Here is a 20,622-nt window from a genome sequence, read left to right as displayed (position 1 = left end):
GGGAGCCCCCAGAAAAGGGCAGGACACTTCCCTGGTGTTTGTTGGATGCCACACTGTTTCTCCCAAATGATGGGATTACTATTCATGAGGACACATTCCAGAAACCGTGGGGGTGAGTGGGAGAGAGAGACTCCATAGAGCTCACAGGGGCAGCCCCTGTTGCTTCCTAAATTAAGTTCTTTTTTTTTTCTTTTTCTTAACACCTACAGCACCTGGTATTCCTAGGTGGTCTCCCATCAAAGTACTAACCAGACCCAACCCTGTTTAGCTTCCGTCAAGTTCCTTTCTTACATAACTCTAACAATATATTGGAAATATCAGGTTGGCCTTGTTAATGAGCATTGGATGATAGTTGAGACACTTAACGGTAGGTAACACCAATTCTAGTGAGTTCTAATATGATGCCTTTTCCTGCTACTTAAGAACTGAATGAACAAGAAATGAAAGAGGGTGTTTAGGGTTTGCTTCATGTTGCCCCATGGAGTGAAGTAAGGTGGTAAGGCATGATAGCTCAGCAAGCCCGATTGTGGCAGTGGGGGTAGTATTATTTTCTTTTTAATTAAATTGCACTAGGCTCTACTCCCTCATTTTGAACTCAGGAGAGTTTAATAGTCTACTTCTTTTCCCCTTTGCTCCCCACCTTCTGTTTTTTTTTTCCCAGAAAAGAGCTAGAATGACATCTAACTACAGGGACAAGGTTTTTGTCTTAGGAGAGGCTAGAGGAAGGGCAGGGCCCTGCAAGGAGTGGTAACTCTATCCATCCGCCAGTTGCTAAGTGCCAGTGAGCGCCTTGCCCTGTCCCTGGTGCCATGGGCAGGGGTTGGTGTCATCTAAGATGTACCTTCTGACCTCCAAGATCTGGAAGTCTAGGAGGGAGGCCTTCACTTCAGAGGGCCACAGTGGAAAGAAGGCAAGAAAGGACACTACATTATCTGTTTTAGAACACCCAAAACAGTGGCTGTGGGAGTTGACTGGCATGCAGAAAGATTAGAAAGGCTTCCTGCAGGAGGTGTGCAGGCAGAGCTTGCCTTAAAAGGTAGATATAGGTAGCAGGGACAGTGGAGCTGTCTGACAGAGGAGCCCCATTGTGGGAAGGAATATAATGCATTTTCAAAGTGTGCCTGACCACCCATGTAAATATCACCTCATTAGAGGGAGGCTTGACAACCAAGAGTCCTGAGCCCACTCCAACCTTACCATGGTAGATTGTTTGCAAAGATGGCTACAACAAATCTTACCATTCCCCAGCCCCCTTTGCAAAGTGAGTTTGCCTCTCTTCCCATGAAGACATGGAGTTTATTTCCCCTCCCTTTGTGACTTGCTTTGACCAGTGGAATGTGGAAGATGTGATGCTGGGTGACTTCTGAGACTAAGCCTTCGGAGACATGGCTTAAATTTTCACCCTCTTTTGGACCTCTGAGACCACCATTCTACCAGTCTAGCCAACTGGATGGTGAGAAGCCATGTGGAGGGGAGCAGAGACACCGCAGGAAACAGTCAGAACCAAGTTCTAGACATGTGAATGAAGTACTTTTGGACCCTTAAGTTCCACTGAACCATCATGTGGCAGCAGCAGCATAAATGAGCCCAGGCAAGACTAGCAGATGAACCATGAGAAGTAAGAAATTGTTGCTGTAAAGCCACTAAGTTCTGGGTGGTTTATTACATAGCAAGATCTAATAGCAACACTTATTGAATGAGAATTTTTAAGAGTGCCGGGTATCCACCAGTTCTCTCTTTGTCCTGAAATAATATGCTAATTTCCTCTGGAGAACTGACCCTCCTCCACTCTAAGGGATCTCAATGGGACCAACAACCATTGTGTTCCCCAGGCCTCTGTCTTCCTAGCCAGTCACCTAGAACAGTCTATGTAGAGTCATAGTAATTAGTTCAGGGATGCATGGATGGGGCAAACTGGGCCAATTGGCATTTTCCATGAGATTTGTTACGTGAATGCTGCAGGAGACTCTCACTTCCATTGAGATCTCAAGCTTTAAAGATTACGAAATCCTCAGACTGACAAGTCCAACTTCCTGCTGCATAAAACAACAGAATAGAAAGATGAAGAGAGAGTGACAGAACACTGACAACCTCATTTGAGCCTTTAGAAACATTCAAACTAGAATTCAAGAAATCCCAGATTTCTCGGTTATGTAGGAAAAGGGAATTTGAGTTGAATTTCTGTCTCTCACCTAATAAATATATTAGTCACACCCTGTTTCCTAGAGTAACTATTAGTGCTTGTATAGCCCACATTATTCTCCTTTCTTGGCCTTGCCCATGGCACTCATAGTAGGTTACATTCTTGCTCCCAAGTCTTTATTCCATCCTGATAACAGAATTATACGACCACACCAATGTGACTTTGCAGGCCATCCTGCTAGAGTAGGCAAAGCATAGTACCTTGTGCCATTAATGATGCTTGGCTACATGACTTGTTTTGGCCAATGGGAAGTCAGTAGAAGTGACATTAATAGAGGCTTTAAATACATTTGTGTGGTTTGTATTGGCCTCTTGATTTCCTGTTAGTTGCTGCGAGAAGGACATGTGCTGGTAGCTGCTGGTCTAAGAAAGCAGTGTTATATGAAGCAGCCCTGAAACCAACCTGCTGCCTAAAGCCAAGCTTAACTGAAGAAAAACAAATGGTTGTTATCATAAGCCATGAAGACGTGGAAATTGTTTCTTATGCAGCAACATTAGCAGAAGCCTGACTGATGCAAGGTGTGAGCCAGAGAAGCTAACAATATTAACTAGATTCTCTGCTTCTCCCTTTTCCTCAGATCTCTATTTTCCCATACTTGGTATAGGAGTCTTTCCTGACACTAACTATGGTGTATGTGGTTAGTTGTGTCTCTGTCCAGCTCTTTAGGTAGCCCACAAGATCCTTAAGGGCCTGGCACAGTACTTGGCACACAGTTGATGCTTAACCTAGACTTGATCAATAACTGATTGACTAACTGAATATGTGTCACAGTTGGTCCTTTTCCTTGTTGATGGAGCTGGGGGTGGGGTCCCTCTCCCCAAGTGACATTTTTATTTACCTTAACATAAAGGCCAACTTCGAAGGGAGAAGTAAAACAGCAGTGAGCATAGACATTTGATTCTGAATATAAAATTTAGTGCCACGTTTCCACTGCTTGGGCAAGTTACTTAACCCTTCTTGAATATGTTTTCTTATCTATAAATTAGTTCTACATTGTAGGACTATAGAGAGGAATTAATAATAATAATAATAATAATAAATAGCAAACATCTATATCTCTTACTATGTACTGTGCAGTTTATACATATTAACTCCTTTAATCTTGGCAACCTTCCTATAAGTTAAGTATCTCATTATTAATATTATTTCTGGTTTAACAAGGAGGGAACTGAGGGACAGACAGGTCGAGTAACTTGACCAAAGTTACACAGCAGTAAGTGGCAGGGTTGGGATTTGGACCCAGGAAGTCTGGCTTCAGTCTTTGCTCTCAAATATCATATGTAAAAGTACCTCATACAGCAGTAATAGATTTATCAGAAATAAGACCTACATGCTGGTCACTAAAGGCTATTTTCAAATATCCTGATGTAATATCACGAAGGTTTAATCAACTCATATCTGTATGATGAAAAACATGGGCTTGAAAAATGGTGCCTGTGATATATCTGGCTGTCGTAATGATGGAGCTGAATCTCCTGCACAGCTGATCTGATTGTCTCTAGAAATCATCACTCATTAAGGCATTGAGAGAAAAATGAATCGACTCCAGAGGCCACATGGAGAGGCAGCTCTCAAGTGAGTGGCTCTAGGACCAAGAAGAACTAGGCCCCAGGCAGCTAGGGAAGCTAAAGAGAATTACATTTAACATGACACATAAGCACCATCTAAAAGGTGGGTGGTGCAAAAATACATAAATTTGATCATTGTCTGGTGAGTCAGAAATCCAGTGGCCTTAGATCGAGATCCACATACTTTTAACTCCACAGCATTTCAGATGAAATAGAGTTCTTCCTTATAGAAAGCTGCAAGAATGGCAAAAAGTTAATGGTAATATATCAGCAATAGGGACATCCAGAGGGTAGAGGGTGATAACATCATAGTGGGGAGCCATGTCTGTTCGATTCTGTGAACATGGCCACACGACAAGTTCTGGGCTCTCAGAACACAGCCAGAAACATACAACAAGTAGCTGTGCTGTGGCTGCCTGCCCATCCAGGCCACAATGATAAAGCTGCAGGTACTTGTCATTTCCCTTTTGTGGGTTCCTGAGTTTCCCAGAAACAAAATATTTACATGTGGATTAGGCAGGAAGCAAGCACAGCCCTCCCCATTTAAACAGATGCAGAAGTGTTCACACGGAGAGAAGCCAATCTCTACCCAAGGTCACATGGCCACAGGATGAGCTGGCAGTTGGGGCATTCAGTCCTTGGCCCAAATTTCTAGGAATGGCAGGTCCCCATTGGTCATCCAAGCCTGTAGCAATGCTTTTTGAAAGTGCAGGCTCTGCTCCAGCTTGCCAGATCACCACCTCTGGGGAAGTACTTTGGGATTGTTGGTGTTTTACAAAGGAGACTTCGTGGTTTTAATCTCTTGAGGTCTTGGTTTCAATCTCTGCAGGTCATAAAGAGTTCCCTCCTCAATCCAGGGCTGGGCAGAGAATCAGGCCACCCAGTCCCTCTCAGCCTAATCTAAGAGAATTTCCAGAATCCCCTCACAAGAGCGTGAGTCTGACTTGGGAGCACATTTTGCACAGTTCAGTCTGTCGGTCAGAGAACATTGAGCATATGACATGAATTAGTTACCATAGTGCACAATGTCAGTGTTCCCCAGATCTCCTTGCACACAGTTTTACCATTTTTTTTTTCGCATCTTCTCACCCCTGCAGTGTGCTTTCTCCAGCCAGGACTGAGGGCTCTTTTTTGGAGCATTGCCCTCAGGCTACTATAGCCACCCTGCCTACCCAGAAAGCTGGAGGAGTCCTGGGGCATGTATCACCACCTGCTCCCCCAGACCAGAGACCTATCTTAACCAATGACTGGCAGTGGGGGAGTGTGAAAGACAAGGTACCCTCTGCAGGGACTTTGGCTGAAGTTGTACCTTACTCAACACCACCCGCTTTCCTTTCTTTCTTCCCCACTCCCTCTTTGACCTCCCCTGGGAGCTGGTTCTTAATCAGTCATTTGCACATAAATCCTCATCTCAAGGTGTGCTTCTGGGGATCTTGGTCCAAAACAGTCTCCATTCTGGATAAGAGAGATGTGGCAAGGTCCCCGTCCTCATGAAGGCCTTGTGGCTGGGCATATTTTCAGTCTAGACCATGGAAGCCAAAGTGGATGTGATGGTAAGGTCCTCGCTGACATGCGGGATGAATAGCTTAATATGTTCATTTAAAGTTGTGCTGATCACACCTTTTAATATTTTCTATTTTTGTGCATATTTTATCATGAAGATAATATTAGGACAGTGATATACATTAAACTTAAATAATTTTAACTCAATTATGGAGTGAGTGCTCAATATGTTTTTGTTAATAAGAAATTGAGATAAAAAGAAGTTTGAATACAGTGGTGGCTGACCTGGTGATAGAAGTTAATGTGTCCCCAGTGGAACTGCAGATCCTATGCTGCCATTTTCTAGCATGAGACTACTTCGAGGACTGTAATTAAGGCACCCTCAAGGTCTTTTCCATTTAAAGCAAGCCCAACTCTCTAGCTTTTTCTACCAGCTTTATCTTTCTGCCCCTTCATCATTTCTGTTGCTTTTCTTTGGGCTATCTCCAAGTTCCACAGTCCTGGCATTAATTGTAAGACCCAATATTCCTATAATTTCAGGGTAAGTATTTTTGTGCAGATCATAAACCTGACCTCCTTTGTTATTTAGTTTGAGCTGGATTCTCTGTGGACAGAGTAAGAGGCATGAAATGAATAAATATTTAATTCAAGAGAAGCCTGAGGCTTCAAAATGTTTTTCCATTTGCGTGGCACTGGCCCACATATAGATGTTGCTTTCGTGGAGCTCTGGGTTGGGCCCTGTGATGAAGGACTGGCTACCCCCAGGAACTCTGAGCTCCCCTCAGCAACACCTTGAAGAGGGCTCTGAGTGCGTGGGCCAATGGGAGCCCAGGAAATGACTACAGCAAATTGAAATCAATGAACAGAAATAAATGCCTCGACATTTGCAGGTAATCTTCACAGACACATTAATGATGCTGCCATAAACAACTCCTGAAAATTCCACTCTCGAAGCTGCCAGTGGGAGATGCTGGGCCAGGGAGGAGACTCATGGGGTGGGGCAGGTGCTGAGGTTAAGGATTGAGATAGGAAAGGAGGGCCAGGGAGGGCAGGTGACAGACAGGAGGGTCATCAGGCAAGTGAGGGTGTTCAGAGCCTGGAGGTAGAATTAAGGTGGTGGTAAGGGAAATTGTGGGCATCAGAGAGGTAGGGAGTGGGTAAGTAAGAGGCGATATTCAAAGGAAGCTGGTGTTTGGGAAAACATTCTGCCCCTGATCTGCGATGCTGCGGGCAGTCACCTTCATCTGGATGCGCTCAATGTGTGAGTTTTCTGGCCACCATGTCCTCTTCATGACCAGTGGCTCCAATCTGAGAATGAGCTAGCTGGGGCTCCAATGTATTCTGTCATTATGGTGCAGAGAAGCTGTTTTCTGAAACCATCTGGTTCACCTGGCCCTCAGCTGTAACATGCCTGCACCAATCGACACCTTAGCATTTAGACTACAAAAAAATAGAAATTAATGAGACTGAGAAATGACATATAACCAAAGGTATGAATACAGTTGCAATTTAAAGACTGCATTAACATTCCATTATACTGTAAGGTCTTAGATGTCACTTTTAAAAAAATGCGTTCTGTTAGTTAATAGATAATGGAGGAAGCTCCAAAATTTTATTAAATGATAGCAATGATATTAAAGATATTTGAGCACTTAGCAGTATACGCAATAATTTAAAGAACTTTAGATGAAGTCCTTATTCAATAGGATTATTTCCAAGCAAAAGTGCCTCTATTCTGTACAGGCTTACACTTCCGCAAATTCTAAGAAGTGAATATTTAGCCATCCATCCATCCATCCATCCATCCATCCATCCATCCATCCATCCATCCATCCATCCATCCATCCATGTAACATGTGCCAGGCACTGTGCAAGCCATTGGAGATGCACAGAAGAGTAAGGTGTTCTTGCACTCAGGGAGTTCAGGGTGTAGTGGAACAACTTTGCATTATGCCTTCATTTCGAACCCAAGAAAATTTTGATTGCATACAAGAATTACATGCTTAAACTTAACCCAGTGCTGAGTACTCTAATGGATGAAAGAAGACTTTAGGAAAAACAACTCTAGGCAAGAAGAGCCACCTGTGTTGCCTGATTTTCTCTCCTTCAATTTCTGCCTTCTCCCAGTAATGCTTTTACACTCATTTCCATGATGGTGCCTGGACTCCAGAAGTTCACTATTCCTCTTTTTTCTCAGGCCTATTGTGGACACAGATCTTTCTCTTTCACCCCTTGGCAAAGCGGGCAGGCAAGCACAAAAGCTAAGGAAAAAAGAAATCCTAAAATGTTAATATTAAAAAAGTTATAAAACTATCCACTAATGAAATAAGAATTCCTTATCTCCAGAATTCTAGTAGGATACTCTGAGCTTCTCAGCACAAGCATCTCTTTATTCTAAGATCATATCACTCTAGGTGCTTTCTGGATGGTCACTGCTGATAGGTGGGTTGCCTGTATTTCTTCCCTTCCAGCTCCTGGTCTTTTTGTCTTTATAATCTCTTGGCTTGGTTACATGTATCAGTCAGCTCTTGATGTATAAGAAGCAACCACACAATCTCAGTGGCATGATCATAAGCATTTATTTCTCCCACATTTGTGAGCTGGCTAGTGTGCCTTTGTTAATCTAGACTGGATCAGCTGGGCTAAGCAATATCTGCAAATTTGGTCTAGATTTACTCTACATGTTATTCATGTTCCTTGGACCAGTGGGACATTTGGGGGCATATTCTTCCAATGGTAATGACAGAGGCACAAGGAGGCAAGCAGACACAAGTGAGGCTTCTTAAGGTCTAGGCTCAGAACCAACACAGTTATTTCCAGCTATATTCCATTGACCAAAGCAAGTCATATCGTCAGGCCCAAAGTCAAGTTAAGGGAAGGATGGATTGCAAAGTTACATGACAAATGGTGTGAAGGTAAAAGGGAAGAATTTGGTCTAATAATTTAATTTACCACAAGAGGAAACAGAAGATTTCAAAAGTGAATATATAATATATAGATTTTTCTAATGTCACAGTAATTCCATGTGTAGGTGATTAGTATGTTCTATTTTATTTTTCATGTTTACTGAGATATAATTGACAAATAAGATTAGAAGATATTTAAAGTATACAATGTGATGATTTGTTATACGTATACGTTGCAAAAAAATTCCCCCCACTGAGTTAATTAACTAGTATGTCCAAATTTAAAAAGCAACCACCAAGATGTAAGCAACTAGGTGACTTGGCCAAATTCCCCCAATCTATCCACATGGCTGTCTTTCCTTGGCACAGTATCACGGTCCAGGAGTGAGTCCCCTGTCCACTGTACCTCCTTCTTAAAACAAGTCCAGACCTCACTTTCCCATTTCAAATGGCCTCACTCCACAGGGCATTTCCTGTTTTCAGCCTGGGAGTGATCCAGCTTCTAGTCTCATTTGCATAGCTGAATTGCTTAACCCAATTGTTGAACCCAATGAGAGCTTGGCCCTGCAGGCCTCAGTTGCTTTGCTCCATTCTCTCTTAAAGAATTTTGTGTAGCTACCCCAAGAAGAATGGTTTGCAAAGTTCCAACATTATTATCCATAATATATAAAGCCCTCAAACATATGTTGACTGACATTAATACAACATGTAGTAAAATGGAGGGTCATTCTCTCACATGAGTGGGAATATTCTGGGTATAAATTACCTTTATAACTATCAGGCAAACACTCGTTAACATTATGTGGCCTTTCATCAGCCTCCAGGCTATGTAGCTTGTAGTCTTCACTTCCGTTTGAGGCCTTTTCATTTTATCTACATGTATTTGTATAAATGTTGCCTTTTAAGTTACTTTTACTTGTTTATTAGTGAGGGAAAAACACAACTTTTAGCACTGGCTTTGGGTTGTCAATGAGAGATTATATTGTTGTATCAGAGAACTATTATACCTTCCTTTCAAAATACTAGTTTTTATTTTTGTCATACTATACATATATATATAAATTAAACAGTGAAATAGTTCTACAAGTTTTTTATTAACAAACAGAAAACCTTACTCCTGCCCTTGAACCTCCTTTGACTATTTCTTTGGGTATTTACCTTTGTAATTCTAGCACATTTATACTGCTACTTCGTGATTTTTAGTTTTAGGCATTATCTTTTAATTCCTACTGACTTCCCAGGATGGAAAATGAGTATTTAGTTCTCTTTCAGCACCATCACCTATACTCACTCTTCATTGCTTCTCTCTCAAAATTGTAGTTTAGGTTAGATCAATACTAAGCATTCACATTATTATGACTATGTAAACAATATTCATAGTTGATCGATGTAATATACTATTACATTTTCTCACTTTCTTACAGTGGTAGATTATTTGCAAAGATAGCTGCAATAATTTCTCCCTGAACACACACCCTTTTGCAATATGATCTTGCTGCTTCTCTGCCTCTTGGTTGGTTTCTCTATTTCTTTAATCTTTGCCCAGATTTAGATATTAAATTTCTTATTTCTTAGATCCCATGTCTTTCTCTTTCTTGGTTTACTCCCTTGTTTTGGTGGAGCACATTCTCCATTAGCTTCTTGAGAAAGGGTGCATAGAATGTAAATTTTTAAGGATCTTCATGGTTGCAAATGTCTATACTTTCTTATATTTACTTTATATATTTTCTTTTGAGTATAGTATGCTGAGCTGGAAATCATTTACTTTTACCATTTTGAAGGCATTTCTCCATCATCTTTTAGCTTTGAGTTGCTATTGAGAACTCCAACACAATTCTGGCTCTTCAACTTTTTAATACAATCCATGTTTTTTCTGTTTGGAAGCCTTTTGGGCCTTCTCTTTGTTCTGAGTTCTAAAATTTCACAATGGTGTGCTTTCATGCATATCCATTTCTATTAGGTTAGATACTTAAGAACCCCTTTCAATCTGAAAATTTATATTTTTCGGTTCTAAGAAATTTTCTTGAATCTTTTTCTTTGATGATATCATCTCCTTTGTTTTCTCTCCTCTTTTTCTGGAAGGGTTATTATTCATGTGTTGGACCTCCTGGACTGATTCTTTAATTATCTTATTGCTACTCTCTTAATTTACATCTCTGTCTTTTTTGCTCTACTTTTTGGAAACTTTCTTCACGTTTATCCATCAATAGTCCCATTGACTTTTGAATTTATTCTATAGTATTTTCAATTCTCAAGAGTTTTATTTTGGGGTTTTCCAAATATTCCTTTTAATGTCATCTTGTTCTTGCTTCAGGGATGCAAAATTGTTTGATAGTTAGAGTGCAGACTCTGAGGCCAGATTACTTGAGTAACCTAGTAATTGCATCAACATAAGTAAAGACATTAAGCTCTTTGGGCCTTGGTTTTCCCAGCTTTAAAATGGGGACAATAATTATAACTACCTTAGAGGGTTAGTGCAAAGATTAAATGAGTTAATTCATATAAAGTGCTTAGAAGAGTATTTACATATAACAGACCTTTAATAAATTTTTGCTATTACCCCGTATTATTTCTCTGACAATATTAACAATATTGTCATAGTGTTTGATCCTGCCAAGGCTTTAGTGATTGACTTTGACATCTCTCTTTCAAGTCAGAGACTTCCAGCAAGTATTTGCTGACCCTTGGCTATCAGTTCATGTTTAAGAGTGGGTCTCAGTATTTTCTTCTTGGGCTGGCCATAATCCTCAGAATAAGATACAACAGTTTTCTACCTGGTGGGTGGAGAGTCTGCCTGTCATCATTTTGAAAGCTAATGACGAAGAGAACATATTCAGAATATGTTCTGAATATTCAGAATGGTGACTTCACTTAACCTCTTTTCCAGATGGTCCCCACAGCTTCAACTCTAATCTACCTAGTAAATTCCTGTCTAGAGAACTTCATTTTTGTGATTTTTAGGGACTATGCATTCCATGGAAACATCAGTGGCCTGTCTGTAAAAAGTAGAGTGGGGAACCTAGAGTGGTCTTCTAAACGGACTTTCAACCAATTCTTCTATCTTCAGAGCCACATTTACCTTTATTTCTAGAGGCATCTGGTGTCACCCATTTCTGGGTATTTGGGCAGTTCTATGGTACACATGAGGTTCTAGGCTCTCTCCAATCCCACTGCCTGTTTAGTATTTACTTTTTCAAGTTTGATAAGTTAGTTACTTCCCATTCAGTGGCTTTGTAAAATTTATTTCCCATTATTTCTGCCTTTGTAGGTTTGTCTTTAAAAAAATTATTTCCTGTTGTTTAGTGGTTTCAAGAGGAGGCAGAGATAAACGTGTGTGTGTTCAGTCCACCATCTTTAAACAGAAGTCTCCATTGAACTTATATTTTAGATGCAAAGGTGTATTTAGAAATGAACCCTTGAATACCTTTAGCCAATTTGCACCTCTGTCTAGTTGTCTTACCTCCATTAGATAGTAAATCTTTTTCATTCTCTAATTTAGTTATTGCCATCTGGAGGCAGTGCATTGCTACTGGTCTTGAAAGTACTCATGTAGAAATTAATGTAAGAATGAAAGGAAAGAAGGAAGGAAGGAAGGTGAAAAAGGAAGAAGGAAGAAAAGAAGACTATAAGATCCTAAATTGGGAAAAATTATGCCAAACAAATAAGAGAAATGGTGACTATTTGATGAATTAGTTGGGCCTCGAGCGGTGCACTGATGCCTTACTTTTCACAATTCTGAGTGGCCAGAACATTAAGAGAGTCAGATATCCCACCAAATCCCACTTTTACCTCCTTGATTTCTGATGGTTTGCTAGGGAGCAAATTTCTCCAAAGCCTAGCTTCCTATGGCTATATTAATGTGAAATGTAATAATACATAACTGTAAACTAGTTTATGTGATTCCCAAATGAATGAGTAGGGGGAGGTAATTTATTATCAATTTGCATCAAATTTTAGTTAATGTAAAAAATTCAAAGTTTATTTTAATATACTTATTTCTGGGAAAGGCTTTCCATTAAATCAAGTGTCAAGTCGGGGTAACGATTTGCCTGGGGAAGAGTCTTTATGGTTTTGATGTCTGGGCTCCCTGGGAGAAACCACAGGCTTTTCAGGCCCCAGGTTCAATGCACAGTGGAAAGTTGAGTTTTTCAACTTCCTTGCTTGCTGGTTAAAATATGATGGATGGTGACAATAGGGCCAGTGGTCTCTTCATGGATGACACGAGAACCAGGGCAAGGACTAACAGAAGGAGTCAGGCTTGGGAGGAGTTATAATATGTAACCTTGATCTACAGTAGAGGCCAGCAAACAATGGCCCAAGGGTCAAATCATGCTTACTAGTTGTTTTTATAAGTTACATTTTATTGGAGCATGGCCACACCCATCTTTTTATTTATTGTCTATGACTGCTTTCATGTTGCAATGAGAGAGCTGGGTAATTGCAACAGAAGCTGTATGGCCTGCAAAGCCAAAAACACTATATGAATCTTTAAAAGAGAAAGTTTGCAGACCTCTGGTTTACAAGATGGCTCTGAACCAATCTGAATGTTGTTCAGCTGCAAGTGACAGAGTGTTCCCATAACCTATTGATATATAAAAAATCACCCCAAAACTTGGTGGCTCAAAATAATAATAATCATTTGTTTATCTCATAATTTGCAATTTGAGCAGAGCTTGGTGGGAAAAGCTTGTCTCTGCTCCCCATGGCATCAGTTGGGGCTGCTCTGCTTGGAACTGGATGATCCACTTTCAAGATAGCTCACTCAAATGGCTGGTAAGTTAATGCTGACTGCAAGCTGGAGCTCAGAAAGCCTGGGGACCAGGGCTCCTGTTTCTTATTCATGTGGGCCTTTCTACAGGCTATTCATATTTCCTCACAACCTCAAGTCTATGTTCTAAGGGCAAGTGTCCCAGGAGACAGGAGTGAGATGGCCTGTTTCTTAAAAGCTGGGCCTAGAAACTGCCACAGACTTCCACCATATTCTTTTGGTCAAGTAGTCACAGAGCCCAGATTCAAGAGGAGACATAGACCCTGCTTCTTGATGGAGGTGATGTCAAAAAATTGGGGGAGAGGTGTGCATACATGTTTTAAAACTGCCATATAGAATAACTATTTAACAATGGCCTAAGCAACACAAACTTTTATTTAATCTCCCACGTCAAGAAATATGGAGCTAGGTGTTTATAAGGTTAGTCAAGCTGTCCAATAATTTTCATCAAGGGCTTCATCCTTCTGCTCTGCAATCTTTAGCACATTTCTTTCAACTGTTAAATCTATCACTTCATGGTCACAAGATGGCAATAATAGCACCAACCTTTATGTTTCTACATAATAGTGTCCCAGGCAGGAAAGAAGAGAGTGGGTAGAAAAGAAAACTTCCTGAAATGTTTTCCTTTATGTCAGGAAGTGCACAGTAGACTTCTAGTTAGGATGTCTTATTTTGAATTGGGTCATGAGATCATTTCTTCCCCAACCACTGGCAAAGAGGATTGGAATCCTATGACTGGATTAGAGCAATTGTCATCTAAGGTTGCAGGGACACTTTTCCTGTTCAGTTGCTACTTGCCAGCAAAACCAGGCTTCTTTTGCAAGTAGTAAAGAAAAAGAGGCTGTTGAGTAGTCAACAAATAGTGTCTGAATTTGGGGTATTGTTCAAGTTTGCCCCTCTGTTAATGGAGGTCTTGGAGCAGCAAGGCATCAGGGCTGAGGCCAGGGCTCTGGAAAATGTGGTGGAGATGGAATCTGGATGCAGGGGCCTTTGCTGATGTGGTGGACTTTCAGCTCTGGGACCAAGCTCTAGCTAGAGACTGTCAAAGTGAAAGCCACTTAGGTTGCAGGTTTATGTTCTCATGGTGAATCTTCTTCATTAGCATATCTCTCCTGAGGGTTTTGAAATCCACTATCTCAGCTGGTTGTAGTATCCTATGAGGCTCTGAAAGCTGAGAAGTTTAGGACAGTGTTTCTTAAATCCTGGTCCGTAGGCAGGTGCCAGAATCCCTTGGAGATGCTTGTTAAAAACACAGATTCCTAGAGGATGGCTCCATAGTGTAGTGGTTAGCGTCTGCTTTACATGCAGAAGGTCCTGGGTTCAAGCCCCAGGTGGAGCCATGGACCATACCCCTGGGGTGCACCGCCAGTATGTGGGAGGAGATACCCCACCTTCAGAGATCCAGTTCTTAAGGGGAGATCCAGTTCTTAAGGGGAGATGGCAACATCCGTAGGTCAGGAGTGGAAGGGGTGGGAATTAAAGAGGGAAAAAAAAAGAAAAAAAAACACCGATTCCCAGAGCTCACCTTCAGAGATTCTGACTCAAGAGGCCTGGGATGAAGCAGCTAAGGGTAGAGACAGTATAGCCTTGGACTTCTTTAGCAAGTGCTCCTAAATAATTCTGAGGCCCAATCAGGTTTAAGTACCACTGGTTTATGATTCTTGATGTGATTAAAACCATCTGAAGATGATGAGAAACAGCTAGGGTAGAGTTTTTAGGTCAGGAAATCCCTGCAAAGGAACTGTTTGCTAATTCTTGTGGTGTTTAGCCCCAGGTGGTAGGGAGTCCTCTTAAGCCCTGACATGTCCTGGAGACCACTGTTGTTTGTATCCCAAGAAGTGGAGACCCTCTGCAAGTTTTCCTGGTACTTCTCAAAAGGATAATTGTGAGGTTACTCTATCATCATAGTGCTCATGGAGGACTTGAGCAGCTTTCAAGCATGGGGCTCCCTGGGGACCTTGGTGTATTGGTCTTGTGTTGCCGCAGTAACAAGTTACCACAAACGTAGTGGCTTAAAACGATACAAACTTATTCTCTCACAGTTCTTAAAGTTAGAAGTCTGACATGGGTCTCACTGGGCTAAAGTCAAGGTGTTGGGGGCCTAGGGAAGAATTCATTTCCTTGCTTTTTTCACCTTATAGAGGCCACACACATTCCTTGGCTCATGGTCCCTTCTTTCTATCTTCAAAGCCAGCAATGGCAGGCTGCTGAGCTGTCTCCTGCTCCACTCTTGTACTTATAAGGATACTTGTGATTACATTGAGCCCACCAGATAATCCTGGTTAATCTCCCCATCTCAAGGACCTTAATCACATCTGCAAAGCCCCTTTTGCCCTATAAGGTAACATTCACAGGTCTGGAGATTAGGTTGTGGACATATTTGGGGGGCTGTTATTCTGCCTACCACACTTCACAATACAGCATTGCTAAGAGTCATAAAAGAAATGATTTGAAATTTTATGGTTCAAGAACCATTCCCTTAGCTGAATTAGCTTTTCTCTTTTGAGATAAAGTTTTCTTGGATCATTCTGCTGAGAGCACCAAAGCTTTGGGAGTCAGACCCGTTCTAGGGAGGATTCTCATTTAAGGCAATTCCCCTTTCCTTTGGTTGGGCAAAGGTGAGTTCGTGGCCCTGCCCATGACATGGTGTGAGAGCAGGGGATTCCCTCATCAAACCTGGAGATAGCTCTTTAAGCACAGGGAATTTGTTGTTGCTTTTGAGTAATCCAAAAGATTTAGCACATTGCCCTCATGGTCTGGAATTTTCTTCTATTTAAAGTTTTGCCATATTACAGCAAACATTCTGAAAATTTTCCTCTTTTAAATTTTGTTATTTTTATTTCTTCTGTTAGCATTGTCTACTGTCTCTCTCTTCCTTGGGACATCCTAAGAGACTCAGAAGACACTCCCAAAACCTAATCGTAGGGAAGAGGGTCATCTTGATGTAGTTTAAAGTGAAAGCCCTTTAAAGGCAGAGACAGTGCTGTCTGTCCTTGCTGTCTTGAGATTTCTAGTTATTATGGCCTTCTTCTATAGTTATCAAGACCTTTGAAGTGTATTATAAAATTTCTTTTCCTCATCTGTACCATGTGGCTAATAATATTGTAGTAGGCACAGTTGGCGCCTTGGCCATATTCCTCATACCCTTCAATGCATAGAGGCATTGAAGTCTTCCAATTGCTGGCATCTGCACCTCTTGGCTTTCTATGGCCCTGGAGCCCCCTCTGTCTGTATGCAGCAGGCCAGGAGGCCAACCCTCAATTAATGACCCATGAGAGTAGTCTCCTTGCCCTTCATGCAGGATAATTGAGGTGCACATTCTACAACATCTCCCTAAGCTCACCAACAGGACTGAGTCCTAGTTGCTCATGGTAGTAAATTGATCAATAACAAACCCTTTAGTGGCTGCTTTCCTTTCTCTGCCTCATTTCTCCACTCCCCTACTGGTGCCTTCTAGAATCCCCTCTCAAAAAAAAGACTTGTACTCACATCCTTATTTCACAGTGACCTTTTGGGGGATCTTACATTAAAACAAATGCTACTGAATAGAACATACTGAATAGAAGATTAAACAAGAGAAGAAAGTAAAGTTTACATGACAACCCCTAGCAATAATGAGTGCTCAATTACTATTGGATTGGTTGAGTGGTATGGTTAAGAGCTCGGGCTTGTGGCAGGCACCTTGCACTGTTATTTACTATCCCGAAGACTCTGAGACAGATCTGTAATCTCTCTTGGCTTCTCTTTCCACATCTGTCAGATGGAGATAATCAGAGTGTACTGTGGATTGGGTAAAGGTTCACTTTTAGTACCTTATAAGGCTCAATAAATACTAGCTATTTTTGTTGGGGGTTTCTTTATCACCTGTAGGCCAAGTAGGTATTCGGCCTCTCTTACCTACAAAAAGGCCTAAAAACAGAAAATCTCAATTCTAAAATCCTGTCAGGAAACACAGGGAGACAAGAATGGCAAGAACATTTTAGTTAAGTAAAAATCTGGACATTTTAAAATTCTCAAAGAATTTTTGAAGTAGAAAGAATGTCAGTGGTCAGCTTTGTCTCCAATAAGCTCAAGTATTTCCAGAAGAAGCCCCCTTGAATCATATAAGTGGCAGAAACATCAGACTGGGTGGGAAATGGTCTTTTAGAACCAGGCTAGAGTCTAATGGGCAGATGATCATTGGGTCAAAAAGGGAATCAGTAAAATCAGACTGTGCACTATCGACAAGATCTTCTCTTGTTTCTTTATTTCCTGGCCCCTTGTGTTAGCTAAAGGGACTGAGAGACAGCAGTGAGGACAGACTCTCAGCTGCTGATATCTCCCTTGGGAAAGGGATAGCACAGGCAGGCTGACAGCTTCTCACTTAAATAGAACCCCACAATCCAGTTGAAGCTGCAATGTGACAGATTACAGAAGAGGGAAAAGGGGAAATGGGGTGGCCAGGGGATCCAAATCAAAACCAGATTGGCATGGCTTCTGCCCCACACTATGTAATCTTCCCATTTCCTTGGCATTTGGCCTATCTGCTTGGTCCACAGTGAAGGAGAACTTTTTTTTTTTTTTTTTTTAGAAAATACTTGTTTATTTGAGCGCACTGAGTATTTTTTTTTCAATAACTATATACTAGAAAATCAATGACACTCTCGAAAACAGAAAAAATGGTTTTGTTGGTTTTAGTAATTACACAAGATATGAGTAGAATGAATTTGACTCAATGTAGTCACTTAAAATGGATAATACAGACCTTACAGAAAATCCAGCCCTAGAGAGCTCTTTTTGATATTTGTGCTATAAAAATTCTATCATTCATTTCTTCATCCATTCAAAGATCATTTATTAAGCATCTGTTATGTGGTCTAGAAGTTGACCCTTAGACAAGGATTTGAATGTTTATTTGAGAGGCGATCCCAGGAAACATCAGTAAGGGAGGGGCAAGTGAGGTTGGGAAAGGAAGGCAGGCAGGCAATGAAGAGCATATTATCAAATCCATTACCACTGTGGGCAACTGGAATTTCATACCACTAGGGAACTTTCCAAGCCAATGTTGAACACTAGCTTCAGTTTTCTCATCCAGGGAGGGGTGAGGGTATGCCAACTCCCTTTAGGCATCATTTGAGGGCTGTTGGGAAGGGCATTAACTCCCAGCCTGCCACTGGAGCAGCAAAGCAGGCTCCAGAAGCCAGAGAAAACACTTGGGCAAAGATGCCGATGGTGCCTGTTGGAACTGGAAAGATCTGCACTGAAGTGGTCAGGGCTACGGGGCACAGGTGGGCACCAGCAGTATCCGCTAGACTGAGTTGCAGACAGTGTTAGGTGCCAGGAATGCAAAGGGAGAAGGCGTGAACCCTGCCTTCAAGGAGCTTATAGTTCGCAGAGGACAATAGCGCAGTTGATGGTTAAATGCTATATGACAAGTGCCTTGGCAGGAGTTAAGTCCAGGATGCTATGAGGAAAGGCTGTGATGGGTGGGAGTACAGAAGAAGGGCACAGGCATGCTTCTTGGAAGAGATGAGGTTGACTTGAGTCTTGCTGGATGAGGAGGAGGTGTATGGGAGAGAAAGTCAAGAAAAAATTTTTCAGGTAGGGGGACTTGCTTGAGCAAACGTTTGAAGGTACAAGAGAGCATTTTGACAAATGTCCTTTATGTCTTGTTTTTCATGGTATGTATTTTCTTTTACTAAGAGAAGTCTTCTTTCAGCTCTACAACTATCCATGGTACTCATTATTACATGTCTAATGCACTCAACAAATTCTATTATTTTATGCTGGATGTGTGGGCCTATCTGTTAATATCTGCAGTTATTACCCAGGAACTAAATGAACCTTGGAGTGAATATTTTCTTTTCCTTAAAAAAATAAAATAAGGAGAAAAGGTGAAATGTCAGAAAAAAGAAAAAAATATTTTAAGCCATGAGTCTTCACAGATGCGTGGCATGCTTTTAAAAAAAACATGAAAAGATGTGAATTTGAGATGGGGCTAGGATGCATTCCCAAGACTAGCGTGGATGTCTCTCAGACGCCTGCAAATGGCTTATCAAAGGCTCCAGCTGCAGATCGGACTCATTTGTCAAAGGACTGACATATGATGACGTCATTTTGCCAGAAGCTATCTTTGGCTTGGCTTAGAAAAGGTGTATTGGGAGAGCAGGATGGGGTCGCACCCTAGCCAACCTACAGGATTCATTTTTATTGCCACCTACTTTTTTTCTATGTGTTGGGTGGCTTGATGGAATTGCTGTGGTTGATGGTGGCTGATGGGAAAGAGTAGGAGGAGAAGATGGGTTCTTAATCCCCATAAACACCAGATTTTAAAATGTGCTTAAAAATAGCATGCTAACAGTCTAAAGTAGCCTTGGGCAAAATTGTGAAGCAGACAAGGTCTATCTTCCTCAGTCCATGCTTCCCCCTTTTCTGCATTTCTTTGCTGGTTAAGGAGGTTCTACTATCCTGGGAGCCAGTGTGAAAAGGTTGACCAGATATTTTTTCTATGGGACTAGGGAATTGCTGTTACCCCAACACAGATGGATTTGCATTTTAAAAGAGAACCATGGGTGGTAGCAATGCTTAACACAAAGGAATGCCTCAATAATGGAGGAAATTTAGGCACAGTGGGAGCTGGATTTGCTGGCTCCTTTCAAATCACACCAGATAGATGACTATCTTGTTTGCTAATTGTGCAAGAAAGTTGGCTGCTACAAATAGGGCCAGATATTAATTTAGGGTGTTATAATTCTGGATATTCTTGGAGGGTGGGTAGGAATTTTGAGGGGGCAGTGACTTCTGGGGTGCTGATGATGTCTGTTTTGATCTGGGTCCTGATTATGTGGCTGTTTGCTTGGTGAAATCTTATCAAATGTAAAAACTAATCACATGAAAGAAGTTTAAAAAATTAGCTTTGGAGTCTGAGAAAAGAAGAGTTGGCTCTGGGAGTATCTATTCTCTCTCGTACTTTACCAAATACTTACATAATTTAATCCTCACACCAACCCTCTGAGCTGGGCCCAATAATAACAACCATTCTGTAGATATGAACACCAAGTCACAGGGACATTTGACCACTTGCCTAAGATCACACAGCCAGTTAGCAGCAGAGCAGGGGTTCAAATACAGGTCTTACAGCTGGAAAGTCTGCTCTTTCAAATGAGTAATGCACAAGAGTAGAGACTACCCTCCCATTCTCCAACACCTTAGATGGCTGTAGGAAAATCCTAGTTTGGTCAGGGGTCTGAGTGGCTTCTCTACTTGTCTGAGAAGAGATGATTGTCAGAGAGGAGAATGTGGACAGTTGGCAGCTGGGGCTGGGGAGCCAAGATGTCAGAGTTTATATTGGGACATTCCAGACTGGTGTCAGTGCTCAGAACTTGAAGAGGAACTGACATGTGTGGGCAGGGCCCCAGAGTAGTTGTATGCTCAGGGAATGGTGAGCTGGCTCAGGGCATGATGCCGGGTAGGCACAACTGGGGCATGCTAAGGGTCCAGTGTTGAGATGATTCAGTTCAGCAGTTTTGACGTGAAATAGAATGAGTCCTGGGAACCTTGAATCTTCAAGAACCAAAGAGGTAGAGGGGTGTTTCTGGCCTTCCTGAGCCTATAGTTGAGAAGCAAAGTGAGTGGACAGGGAAGGTATATACTTTACAAAGATGGCCACAATGGTAGCTGTCATTCTCACATGAT

This window comes from Pteropus vampyrus, unplaced genomic scaffold (assembly GCF_000151845.1).
Source record: "Pteropus vampyrus isolate Shadow unplaced genomic scaffold, Pvam_2.0 Scaffold404, whole genome shotgun sequence".
NCBI lineage: Eukaryota > Metazoa > Chordata > Mammalia > Chiroptera > Pteropodidae > Pteropus > Pteropus vampyrus.
The sequence above is the reverse complement of the archived record's forward strand: the minus strand, read 5'-3'. Positions refer to the sequence as shown.